Genomic DNA, 13,159 nt, shown 5'->3' on the forward strand with positions numbered 1-13,159 from the left:
AGCCAAGCTCAGACACAGATCAAACAAGTTAGCTACAGTGTTACTCCGGCTGTCACAGATCTCACAGTATTGTAAGAGTGAGTCATTAAAACAGAAATGTTCTCTCAGGTCTCCTGCTGTACTGCTGTATTTGTACTTTAAATGGAGACCTGGAGGACACAAATCAATGCTCTCTTCGAGGTCTCTCTTAAACCTACAGTTTTGCAGCTGTGGAGTGAGTCAACCTACAACAGATCGTTGGTGAGAATAGTGTCCAGGCAAGAAGAAGATATTCAGAAATAAACTGGGATGAATGTAAGAACAATTTAACTTAATGAAAGAAAAAAAAAAAAAAAAAAAAGGGTTCCTGAGCCATTTAACCATTTAAGTTTAACTCTAAACTAACACTAGTTAATCAGAATGAATTTTTTCCTCATTCTCTAATTCATTTAAAAGTCAGATTTTCTTTTAAAATGTATTTTAAATGCCACTCCATTTATTTTAGATGCCCAAAGTCTGCCAGTTCTCTGTATTCACTCTGTATTCACTCTGTATTCACTGTGGCTGTATCCACTGATACATTCCATACATTTGGGTTTGGATTTTAACATCCTCCACTAAATTTCATAAAAACAATTTGCACAAACTTGCATAGCCCCAGGCCCTTATTATCTATGCATGACCATCTAAGCTAATTTTAACTTGCAGAGTTTCTTGAATACTCTGCAAACCTATAGTTGCCATGGAAATCCCTGTACCTCAGCATGCACATATAAAACTTCCACAAGGAAAACCACTCAGGGATATAGTGCTTGTTTTCAGGTTAAAGGCTAGTTAGAGTTTACAAATATTATGTATCTCTAAATCATTAGTATTTATGCATTTCAGAAAAAGATGTGTTTTCACCCACACAGAATGCATGGGTAAATGTCCCACAAAACAGAAGGAAAAGCATGATTTGTTATTGTCAGCCTGGACAACACAATAACAACTTTGCAAAATTTTCATTAAAAAATGACCAGCCCTTGTATAAAAGTCATCTTGTCCATCCTTATCATGCTAAGGATAAGAATTAAAGAGAATAATGATGTTTTTACTTGTCCTTATAAAAAGTGACTTCTCCCAGACAAACAGGCAGCTGGAATTTTTAAATGATGTCTCAATAATAAATGCCTCGATAAATTTTATAATACTAATCTGAACAAAAATCATCATCTGAAATAAACAATACACATAGGACCACATTAAAGCATTAGTCATGGCCATAAATGCATGTTATTCTTGGTGGGGTTTTTTTCAAGGGCTGGCTAGCGATAAGCAAGAGACACATACCACAGGAAAGGGGAAGAGAGAAGGAATATGAGCCAACTGAAATTGCTCTTCCAGATGTAGATTCTCATGGGACATCATTAGTACTCACTTTTAGTGCATGTTTATTCCTTCTGTATTGATTGAATCAAATGGTTAGGTCTGGAGGTTCTTTTACCTTCCCTTTATATTGGAGAATATATAACCTAAAACATCATAAACAGAAAAAATCACTTAACCAATGTAAAGGTCACAAAAAGATATCCTATATGCTTCCACTCCACTGGTTATAGCTGATCTTGTTTAAACTGTTTTACCTTTTACCACTCCTCTGGACTTTGCTGTTGTTGTAGTGGATTAAACCTTGATTAGAATTGAGGCATGCCTGACTTCTGTTTCTGGTACTAACACTTTTGGACTGTTTCAGATGGTTCATTTAAACCCTCTTTATTTGGTTTCCACATTTGTATAATGCAAGGTCACATTAGCTATTTCCAGTGGGTACTTCGGTTTAAATTAATTATACAGCATTGTAAACAGATAAAACATTTTCTATACTAGGCATTATTGTTATACATATAAATATTATAGCTAGATTGAAAAATGAGGAAAAAATAATGATATGAAATGAAGAAGCCACATATAATTTATAGTTTGTATGGTTCTGATCCCAGCTTACATTACTTTGTAAGCTAATGTATGAATTTTAATCATTTTAATCAGATTGGTTATAAATTTTTTATATAAAATAATGAAACAAATAACTGTAGTGCAGAGCTTGCTAAGATCCATTAAGAAATAAGACAAGAGATAATCCTCTATCAATTTCAGTAGATTATGTCTTCCTGATAAAATACTTCTTTATTGATTTCTTGACTATTAAACTCCCCAGGGTCTTTCCAGAGGGATGTTTACCAGCTTTTAACTAATAGCATTACAACATCACTTCCACCTTCTCTATCAGTAATAAAATGTAACAAAACAAATCATCTGCAAGAGAACATCTGCTATGAAATATGAACCCGATATGTTCACCTTTATGTTAATGGGTAAAAGTCATGAAAAATGGAAAACCAATTCAAACTTCCTAGCAATTTTCATATACATCATACCTGATTTGAAAATGGGCTCACTGTTCTGAAAGCATTTGCTATCCTTCATATAGGATGTGTTTATGTAGCTGGTTTTCAGTCCATCGACTGCTGATGACAACAAATAAAACAAAAACAGAACACACCATCAATAGCATCATCAGCCTTTCTTATAATTAAAACTACTGTAATTCCACTCTGTACCCCAAACAGAGATATAAGGAAAGCATTTTGAGATGCTGAGCATAATATGGCTTCATTTAGAAGTTAGACTTGATTAAAACTCCTTATTGAGGTCATATGCCCTCTTTACCATAATGCTACAAATTCAGTCATCCAGATGAAAAGACATAATATATAATAAATGTATAAACTTTATAAAGTTCTTTTTTTGTGAAAAAGGGTGACTAACGTGCAAACCTGAATCCTGACTTGATAAGGGTTACATTGGAATTCTTTGCTATTAACCATCCAATGGAAGAGAGTGACTAAGTAAGTCCTTTGACAATCCAAGAGTTTAGAAAAGCAACAGTGTCTAGCATGATCCAAACACATTCTATCTAAGACCCTGAAGGGATTTTACAAGCAATAACAAACCACAGCAGTATAATAAGGTGTCAGGAAGGTGTATTTTATTTTGGTTTTACAGATGGAAAAATTTAGGGAAACTACTGTACCAAAGATCAGACAATGCATCAACAATAAAACCAGTATAGAAACCCAGAGTCCCAACAACCTGAGTTAAGAGAACAGTAATTTGCAAATTCATAGCATGGCCATGTAGGCTGTGAAGAAGTTGACTTGTTGAATAATGCTATGATGATGCAGATTACTGCTTTCTCAAAACAAGGTGTTAACACTCCTGGATTATGTGCTGAAAACACTAACTTCCTGAATAGTATGGAAGATTAATAAAGTAAAAAGATACACTGAAGAAGAGAGATATCTGAGTAGCTCATGGACATAAAACTATTTTTAAGAGGTGGAATGCTGTTCTTGTTCTTTTCTCATGTGCTTGTGTCTCTGACAGGATCTGGAGACAAGTGGCAAAAGGAAGGTGACAGGTGAGGAAGATGCAAGTTCCTCTCCCATTAATGTTTGATCAAGTAGGATGAGGTTGAAAGAGGAAGGGCATACAGTATTCCCTCTATGACGGCTATTTATTTATTTTCCTGGTGTTTTTCTTAATTTCTCAGTTTGTTCTCTGTTGGTCTTTGGACTTTTTTTTGGTGAAATCACTTTGGTAGAGGTGGGGATGGAGAGAAGGAAGATGTCAATGGAAATCAAGTTATTGTGCTATATTGACTGAGGCTGCTGCACTGGACAATTTTTTGTTGAACTGAGGCCAAAGTGAATCCATTTGGAGGTATGATCTTTATCTTTTGACAAGCAGCTACACTGCTGCCAATACCAATTTGAAAGTTAGCATCTGGTTTTGTTCTTAATGTCTTTAGCTATATGCTCAGCTACTTAAATTCAGATACTTTTTAACTGTATGCATAGACTCTTTTGAACCCTCAAACATCTGAGCAACTCATTCAGAAACACTCATGTGCAAGATAGTATTTAATAACTGCAATCACAGGGTGCATGTCACGGGGCATCTAAACAACCTCAGCATTTCAGCCTGCAGTGCCTGTGAAGCTTGTCCCAAGCAAAGGTGAGGAAGTCAAGGGGACTGTGCCAGGGCAAAGGAAGGTCAGGCAGCACACTCAGACTGTGCCAGAAGAGGGGAGCAGTCTCTTACACAAAATGCAGCAGCTTCCACACAACTCTGCACTAGTAGAGAAAACTCCCCACTTTTGCCACAGAAGTTACTGCATGTGCTCTACATGCTGGTGATGAGGAGCCATCTCACCAGACTTTATATGCAGTCTAGACTGGAGATGTTTTTCTCTACCTTCCTCTCCGCTAAGTGATTGATCACTCTATCCTCATCCTCTCTCATTCCTCTTTTGTTCCTTCCTGCATAGTTCTTTTTATCCTCTTTCTCCATGTAAAAATAAAACTGTTTCATATTTTCAAGTTATTAAATCCTCTACCCCCAGGTCATGCCTCTATAATATATTAAAATTTCCATTCCCCAAAGAGGACCAAAAAACCCCCAAGCACCAGCATGACATTTTTTTATTCACAGATAGATCTCTCAATTTTTACATTGTATAAAGTTTTCTCATCTTCTCTCCATCATGCCTGTTTAAGGCTTAAGGTTCCTGAGGCAGGAGTTGCTCGTGGGTGTCCCAAGCCTAACTGGCGAGGATCAGCACCACTCTTAAACTGCTATTAGAAGTACATTTGTAACGGTGATACCTAAAGTTTGTAATTGAGTAAATTTGTTAGTGATTTGCAAACATAATACTGAAAAAAAGGGCAATAGTGGCAATGCTTAAAAAGCTTACAACTAGCTACTGAATGATACCTTGATACATTACAATACACAAGGAAAAAAAAAAAAATTGTTAAAATCTTGGACAAATTTTACAACAAAAAGTATTACATGAATTTCAGTACTGGGCTACTTAGTTAAAACACATACTGATCTTTCTTGTTAAAAAGTTTGGTAATCTTGTAATAAAACTTACCTCAAGCAAAATTCAGCCTAGCAAAAGCCTGTCTGAGGAGGAAAAACACTCATATTGAGTATAGTAAGGTAGATGAAGCTTAATTGTCACTTCTGACAGTGAATAAACTCTATGAACTGAGACATAGTGAGCTTGGGAGATGGTGGATTACATGGATGAAGCAAACATTTTGGTTGTTATCATATGTACACTGCTTGCCAAAAGACATGGGCAGATTCTTTTTAGCAATTTATAATTCCTACAGCATATGTACCTGTTAAGTAGAGAGTAGAAACTACAGGACACTAAGCATGGTTTACTGCTGCTGCAGAAATTATCTTAGACATTCACCAATGTTTCTCATACATCAAAAGCAAGTAAATGACATACGGAAAACCAGTGAATTTTGTCCCCAGAAACTACATAGGTTTAGATTAGCTTTAATCACAAGCTTTTTTTTTACACAGCATCATATTATACTTCAAACCACATTCTCAGCAGCTGTGATGTGTCACACAGCCTCACTTGATCATAGATGCTTAAAGAGGAGCATCTCTTAATCCAGATTTTAACCATGTATTTTTCTCTACCCCTTTTACACAGTGTCACTGCGTGGCCTCACTCCCTTGTCCTCACGATTCTCCACTTGTTCTCTTACAGATCCTGCAGCCTCAGTGTCAGACTTGACCTGACAGTGCTATGGGAACAACCAGGTCTAGGCAGGAGCACGCAATCCCACCCAGCCAGCACTTCCAGCTCTAGGGCATGAGGTATGTGGGCTTCTATTGGAAAAAAGACAGAATCCACAGGCTAGAGAAATTCAACTCTGTGTGAGTAAATACAAAGAGCAGCCTCCCATGTGATAGACACCTGGAATGGCATTCAATATTTTTGGTTTTCTTTGTTTCCATTTTCATTTATGCTGACTGTTCACTGTAAAGCTTTCCAGTCACTTCCTTCACATTTTCTTCACTTCCACCTCAGTTCAGCTCAGCATGTATTCCTTCATTCTTGCCTTCCTCTCCACTCACCTATTCCCCCATCTTTTTTTCCACTATACTTACCTTTCTGTCTACTAACTCTCTTTAAAAAACTTCAGCCCCAGGAACTAAAGCTTCATGGAGGCTTCTGTTGGCTTCATGGAGAAGGAACTGAAAATCATGGAAATAGCAGGATATTTTCACACAGCCCCTCCACTTGTAGGATCCTTTCATCAAATCCATTCTCTCTCTTGACTATTTTGTTTGTAACAATTTCAGAAAACATGAGTTTCATTATGCCCTCTTTTTCCTAGGGTGGTTTGCATGATGATTTTATTTTGTGATGAAAGGCCATCTAGGATGATCTGTATTTCACTACAATACGGCCTTCTGGTTGCAGCTTTCCAGCAATGTAGTCCTTAGAATATAAGGATTATATTAGATATAACTAAATGCAACCTTCTGTCATAGAGACCACTCCATCTAAGAGGTGATGAAGGTGTGAATAAAATACAGCTTATTGCCCACCAGTGTGGAACAGAAACTTTTAGCCATCTGATGATCATAGAAAGTATTACTTATTAATACATGGTATGTGATAAGGTGATAGTTTAATAACTGTTGTTGCTCTTTGTAGTGTCTGATCAAGTCATTCAGGGGATGCAAGTAAATATTGAAAAGAAACAAGAAAATGTGGATGCTGACAGTGAACACATGTACATTGTGTGTTACTTGGTGAATGTAGAGTTTCCGACAGCTTTCATTAGAAGTATTCCCCAAAACTATTTAGTTGCTTTCCTTCTCATTTCAGTTTCCGTGAAGCTCAGGGAGAAAGGATTATCCATCAGTACCAATAAATGAAATGAAACAGTAAGAATGGGCAAGAACTTTCTTGATGTGAACAGATGATCATCAGAGATTTTAGTGAAAGAGATGTAATACAAACTCTGAATCTGTCCACTTGCTCCATGGCTGTGCTCAGTTTTGCAACACAGCCACTTTTTCTCTTCCATCTACTGTACACTGCCTCATATGCAACACAACAGCCATACTCCTGTTGGGTTTCAGTTTATTCAATAGGTACAGATTTGCATCAAAGCACGGAAAAAAAGCACAGTGACCATGGGGTGCAGACAGAACTGCATGCAGATGGCAAAGCCCAAGTCAGAGTTCAGGTTGCCTTTGTGGCAGCTGTCACACAATACTCTGCAGTTTTGCTTTCTACTCCAGCTTCTCAGATTATCACTGACTCCTTTGAAGATGTGCTTGCATAGCTGAGCTGATAAATCTCTATAGTATTATGGAAAAAAATCGATTTTACAAGATAAGGCATGTTTTGAAAGTCTGCATTTACTGAATTATGAAGTACTCTCTTTTTGACTATGAAGTCTGTTTTGTCATACTCTGTTTTTGTGGTTAGAAAGTTAAATTTTGGTAGCTAAAGAAGAAGTGTTACAAAACAGCTCTATTAAGCAATCTTGTATTCAGATGACTGTACAGAGACAGACAAATTCCTGTTTAGATTTAGTTAAGTACATATGGTGAAAGAATACCATTACCTTAAGTTTTTATACTTTTCTTACTCTAGTAATGTCACAAGTTCAGCCCATGGGAAAAATGGGTCACTACTCCTATCATGTCATTAAAACATGGCAAATAAGTGGTTTGGACAGTGCTCACTGGTTGTTTTATGAAATAATTTATGCTCAGATCTGGTACAGAGACAGAAATACTAGCCTATACTAACTGCTTGGCTGATATAGCAAAGGTTAGGCACAGGCCTAACCCTCTGGCAACATTCTGATGTTCCTTATACACACAGGACCAGCATAGTTAGCTCCCATCCCTTCCTTTGCACATGCAGCCTTTGGTGTGAAATGGTGTATCCATTTTAGGGATGAGGGAGGTAAGGGGTGCACCTCAAGGTGCTAGCTCCCAGGCTGTCCAGATCAAGGACCTCATTTAGGAATGAAATTACTCCTTTCAAGCTCTTACAGCTGAGTTTCCTAATGAAAAATTAAGTTCTCCATGAGAAAAGAAGGATTGGGTGAGATGAGGAGATCTCATTCTGACATGGAGGTGACCCACAAGCAATCAGAGGATGCAGCTGAAGTTACAAGCCTTGAGATGTTCCCAAGTCCCCCAGGAGAGACATAACCCTGACCTACTGTTAGGATTTAAGTTTATCTCAGGGCTGGGGCCAGACTGAACTGATTTTGTTTTCAGTTAGTGCTGTAACAGTCCTCTGGATGAAATCCTGGCATTACTGAAACCAGTTGAACTCTAGTCCTCAGCAGGACTAGAGTATTAGCCTTTATTTTAAGATTTGTTTTTTCCCCTAAATACATGTACCTGTGTATAAAAGAAAGAAATCATAGGTCTTGCAATCAGCAACATCTGTCCATTGAGTCATTGAACACATTTCATAGATTTGCTTCCCTCTAGTCAAACCAAGAACTGAGGGCAAATATTCCTTTTTATTTAAATTGGATACTGTGATTGTCAAAGAAGAATCACAATATGGGGTTTTTTGTATTTAGAGTTATTTACAGTTAGTAGTTTCTGGATGGTAATATTTATGCCTCAGCTGGGGAGGAGAACCATCACAGTAACAAATAGAGAATACGAGATGAATGCTACACTTGCTATGTACTGGCCATCTTTTGCTATTAGTGGATGTATAACTGTATATGGAGAAGGACCTCATCATCGGTATATTGTATTTATTCACTAATCATAAATTTCTAGTACCAGACTCTTAAGCATCCATCTGCTTTCAACCCACTTCTTTTTTTCTCCCTCTCTTAGGATCATTTTTACTTTACCTGAATATGAAGGTGAATATATTGCTGTTTTCATAGATGTCAACATTAAAAAATACTTGTTATTTCTCATTCTTTATTTTTGCATTAAAGATGTCATCTATCTTAGTAAAAAATCTAGCTCAGTGTGTAACCTAAGGGAATAACCATAACTTCGAAAGACAAAGAATAAACGTATCGTGTGAGAAATTTTCGAATTAATATCCCTTATTCATATTGTTGATTAGACTCTATGTATGAATCACCAGATGTAGAATTCAGGAGAATAGATTATATCATTTGTCTAAGATCATATCACATAAATGCACTAGAATTTAAAATTATACTTACTTTTCAACTAGTATTTTTCTGTTTAACCAGAACAAGAATATACAGTAATCTCACTTCAAAAAACTTGATGGTGCTGAAGGCAACAGTTTATATCTGATAGTTTTACTGTTTACTGGGTGAATACAACTGTGCTGGTGTAAACGCGTGTGTATAATCCTTATTCCCAGAGATTGCCCTTTTAATTAACCAGATGAAGTGACACTTAGTATCAGCTCAGAAATTCTAAAAAGTCTTGATTTTTAACTTTTATTTTAATATAAACACAAGTCTATGGTGAAAAATTTATTATGGACCTTCGAAAGTAATTTCTTTCTGTATCTAAATAAATATTGAATTAGTTTAAAGTCCTTAAATCATAAATTATAAAAAATACACTAAGAAACATGTCATTTTTTAATAGTCCTGATTCTAACTTCTGATTTCCTCCCACTCATTTTAAATCTTATAAAATACTGACATTTTTAAAAAGTCAAACCCTCTATTCACATAATAAGGAAATAGGCTACTGATACTGTAGATTCCATATACTGTATTCCTCTGAAGGCAACATGTACTTGCAGTGCTTGTTTTGCTATGCACACATGTATAGAGCATTCTATTGCCAGGAAATATCAACATGATAATAGCTGCAAGTATGTAATAAAATTTAGAATGTAGAATATGTCTGTGCATTGCTAAAAAAAAATTAACAGAAAAATCTGATACATCCATCAGCTGTAAGATATTAAACAATATGTTGGTGTCTACATTTATTCTGGCTATCGGAAGATCACATTTAACGCCTTTGCTAGCTCAGGTAGAACTTGATATCTGTTCAGTCCAGTCTGCCTTTCAGGCATTTCTAGAGATGCTTACAATCTCTGCACATATATAATGCTTTCTGTCTGAAAATAAAACCATTATCACTGAGTTTTCAAAACAGCTGAAGTCTTAGGCATCTGTGCAGCCTGCAGTATTTTGAAGAAAAGTGATACTGTACTTTTTCTGCATTTTTGTTTTAATAAGACTTGTGAGCAGTTGTACATCTGTACATCTGTAATACCCGAAACATAGAAGTATATGGAAGACAGATTAAGGACCATATGCTATTTTTTCTTTGTTTATACAGTATAGAATTCTATCTAGGGTTTTTGTTAGCAGCACTGCAGTTAACTTGTAAAGTCTTTAAATCAATGTGACAAAATAGCACAGACTTACCCCACTGGGCCTCCTGTTGTGTTAGTTTATTGGAGACATAAAGGAGCTGAACTTTTAAATACACAGTGTAAAAAGAAGGTCTTCAGAGTATGTTAGATATCCTGATCTGTATAATTTTCTGAAAACTACCCATCCAACCTTAGGATGACCTATTGGTATTGCTATTATGTTGTATTCTTTCTACATTATAACCATATTTCTGCTATAAAACCTAATTTTTTGCATTAAGTACAATAATTTTTTAAAAGACATGATGGACTTAAAAGAGGATTTTTCAGATCCAAGTGTCCTTTTTGCACAGTGTAATATTCAGGATCTGTGCTAAAGTTTGCCAACCAGTCTACTCTTTTAATCTTGAAATTCAGTTACACTCTAAAACTTCTTTTATCATATCGTATTTTACATACACAATTCATGGCACTGATGTTTTTCTCCATTCCTTTAAAGTGAGCTATCACATTAAGCTGTTGACATACCACAGTGGTCATCCATGAGAGCTGTGTTGCCCTTCTCTTTGGAAAAATGTTTCTCCCCATTTTTGGTTGACACTCCTGATCCCATATAGTATCTTCCACAAATGTTAAGGAAACTATGTGACTTGTCAGGCAAAACTCATGCCAAACGCTGCCACCCATTACTCATTTTTGACAAACTTATCCTTTTACCTGTCATCTCGTTGCACATCCCTGCAAAGAGGAAGCAGAAATTTGGAGTCTATGCAAAGTGTGAAGGGACATATTTGCTTTCATACTGAGAGAGATCCTTATGCAAATAACATGGTAAATGTAGAAAAAATGAAAAAAGGCTGGTTTATTAGAAGAGGCTTGGAGTGATTTTCCACTAGTACCAACCTCCGTCTTTGTGAAGCTGGCATTTATAATCTTGATGTCAGCATTTATATCAGACTGTTAAGGGTTTTGAAAGTTCTGTTGTCATGTTTGCTCAAATACCATAACATGCTCTGGAAAGATGATTCCCACATGACTAACCCATTCTTCTTGCTAAAAGAAAGGGCAGGATTACCTGTTTGGGCTAAAAGAATACACTACACAAAGATTTTGAAAAACAAGTGATTACAGAGCTGATGATCCTGTTAGTGTTGTAATGAATTTAGCATTACTGTTTTTACCTAAGCCAAGAGGTTGAAATTGTTTTCTGTAAACGAGATGAGAAAATTCACAGCCTACACTTATGTTCCAAAAACAGAGACTTTCTTTCAAGTTTGCTTTTTAAGTATATAATTGCTAAATTCATCCATAATAGCCAGAGATTAGTTAATCTGAACACTGAAACTGTGGGTCTTGGAGCTAGATTTATTGAAATTGCTGCCCCAGTTATTACAGAATTCGTAACTGACATGTTTAGCATGTCTTTTGCAGTGGTAAATTACCATTTGCTTGACAGTGTATTAGAATTAATCTACTACATAGAAAAGTCTGTCTTCTCATTTAAATAATTATTGACCTACTTTTTTTTTTTTTTTTTTACTGAGCCTGATGACAAAAACTGCACACTGTCAGTAACACAGGGTTATCTTTCTGCATAAAATGACTGACTGCATTTTAATCAAGTAGAAATTAAAAGAGTTCAGAAGTAAGTGGCAAAAATAATTAGACTCAAGGAAAGACTTCCATATGAATAAGAATTGGAGTTCAAAAGGAAATTAATAAGAAGAGACATGAAGAAGTAGACTGTTAATGATAGGATATTTGTCAACTGCAAGCTGTGGGGATTCTCCCACCTTCCTTCCTCTTGAGCGTCTTTGTGGGCACCCAGAAACTGAAAAAACAATGTTCAGTCTTGCCTAACTCTGCTGTGTCCATCCAAAATTTGCCTGTCCCCCTTAAGTTAAAATGCATACACATGCTGCAACTTTTACCACACAAAATCTGGAAGCACATTGTTACCCCCTTCATAAACATTTCCCATGTTTTAAACATTCATCATGAAAGTTAGTCAGGAAAAATGAACATGCCCACTCAGAAGTGTTGGGCAGAGCTCACAGGCTGCATCAAACCTGTCTGACAAGTGCTGACTGAAGCCTTAGTAAAGGCTGTCCTCACCTCCTTCTCCTTCAGCTGGACTTAGAGGTGGTGCCATTGAGAAAACAGGGGAAGAGACAGGGAGAAGCGGGCCCCAGCTTGCTCAGTTTGGAAAGAGTCCAAGGACCCTTCTTCCTGACATAGTAGGATGGCCACTGCTCCCTCTGCCAGGAAAAATTCTCCACTGCCTGTCCCCGAGTGCTGTGGAGCAGTATCACATGGGTAGTAGATACGTGGGTAGGCATATTGACCCTTCTTCTTACGAGGGTTTCATAGCACGTATGACAAGGGATGACTGAAGATGTATGCAGCTGAGCTAAGGCTTTCTGCATCACGTGTCAAGTATATTGCTCTTTTTAAGAGATAATATGGACATAATGATTATCTGGGTTTTTTATTGTTATTGTGATACTTCCATGCAGTCAGGTTTTATTTTTGGAAAAGGGCCACTCAATACTTCTTTCACTTGGATTCTACAAACAACATTTAGGAACATATTCTATATGAAAAGCTGAGGCAATAGCACACCAGAACAATGTTTCAATGTACTATAGAGGTCAGACAATTAGCTTTGTTTCACCAAGAAAAAAGACCTTTCTGGCCTGAGCTGTTCCTTTCAGAACTACCTCAGTGTGGATGTTCCCATTCAGTCATGTTGTTAGTGCAAATAAAGTACAGGAATCTTTTTATATCAGCATTTTACTTATATCTTTGAAACACTATGTGCTGTGCAAGAGACTGTTGAAGAAAACAGAACATGGAAAATCAGGTGTGCAAAGATGTATGTGTGAAGGAGGTAAGTATGACTCCTCAACCCTATACTGTCAGTATTTACAGTTTTTCCATGGT

This window comes from Athene cunicularia (assembly GCF_003259725.1).
Source record: "Athene cunicularia isolate RWA chromosome 3 unlocalized genomic scaffold, athCun1 chr3_part1, whole genome shotgun sequence".
NCBI lineage: Eukaryota > Metazoa > Chordata > Aves > Strigiformes > Strigidae > Athene > Athene cunicularia.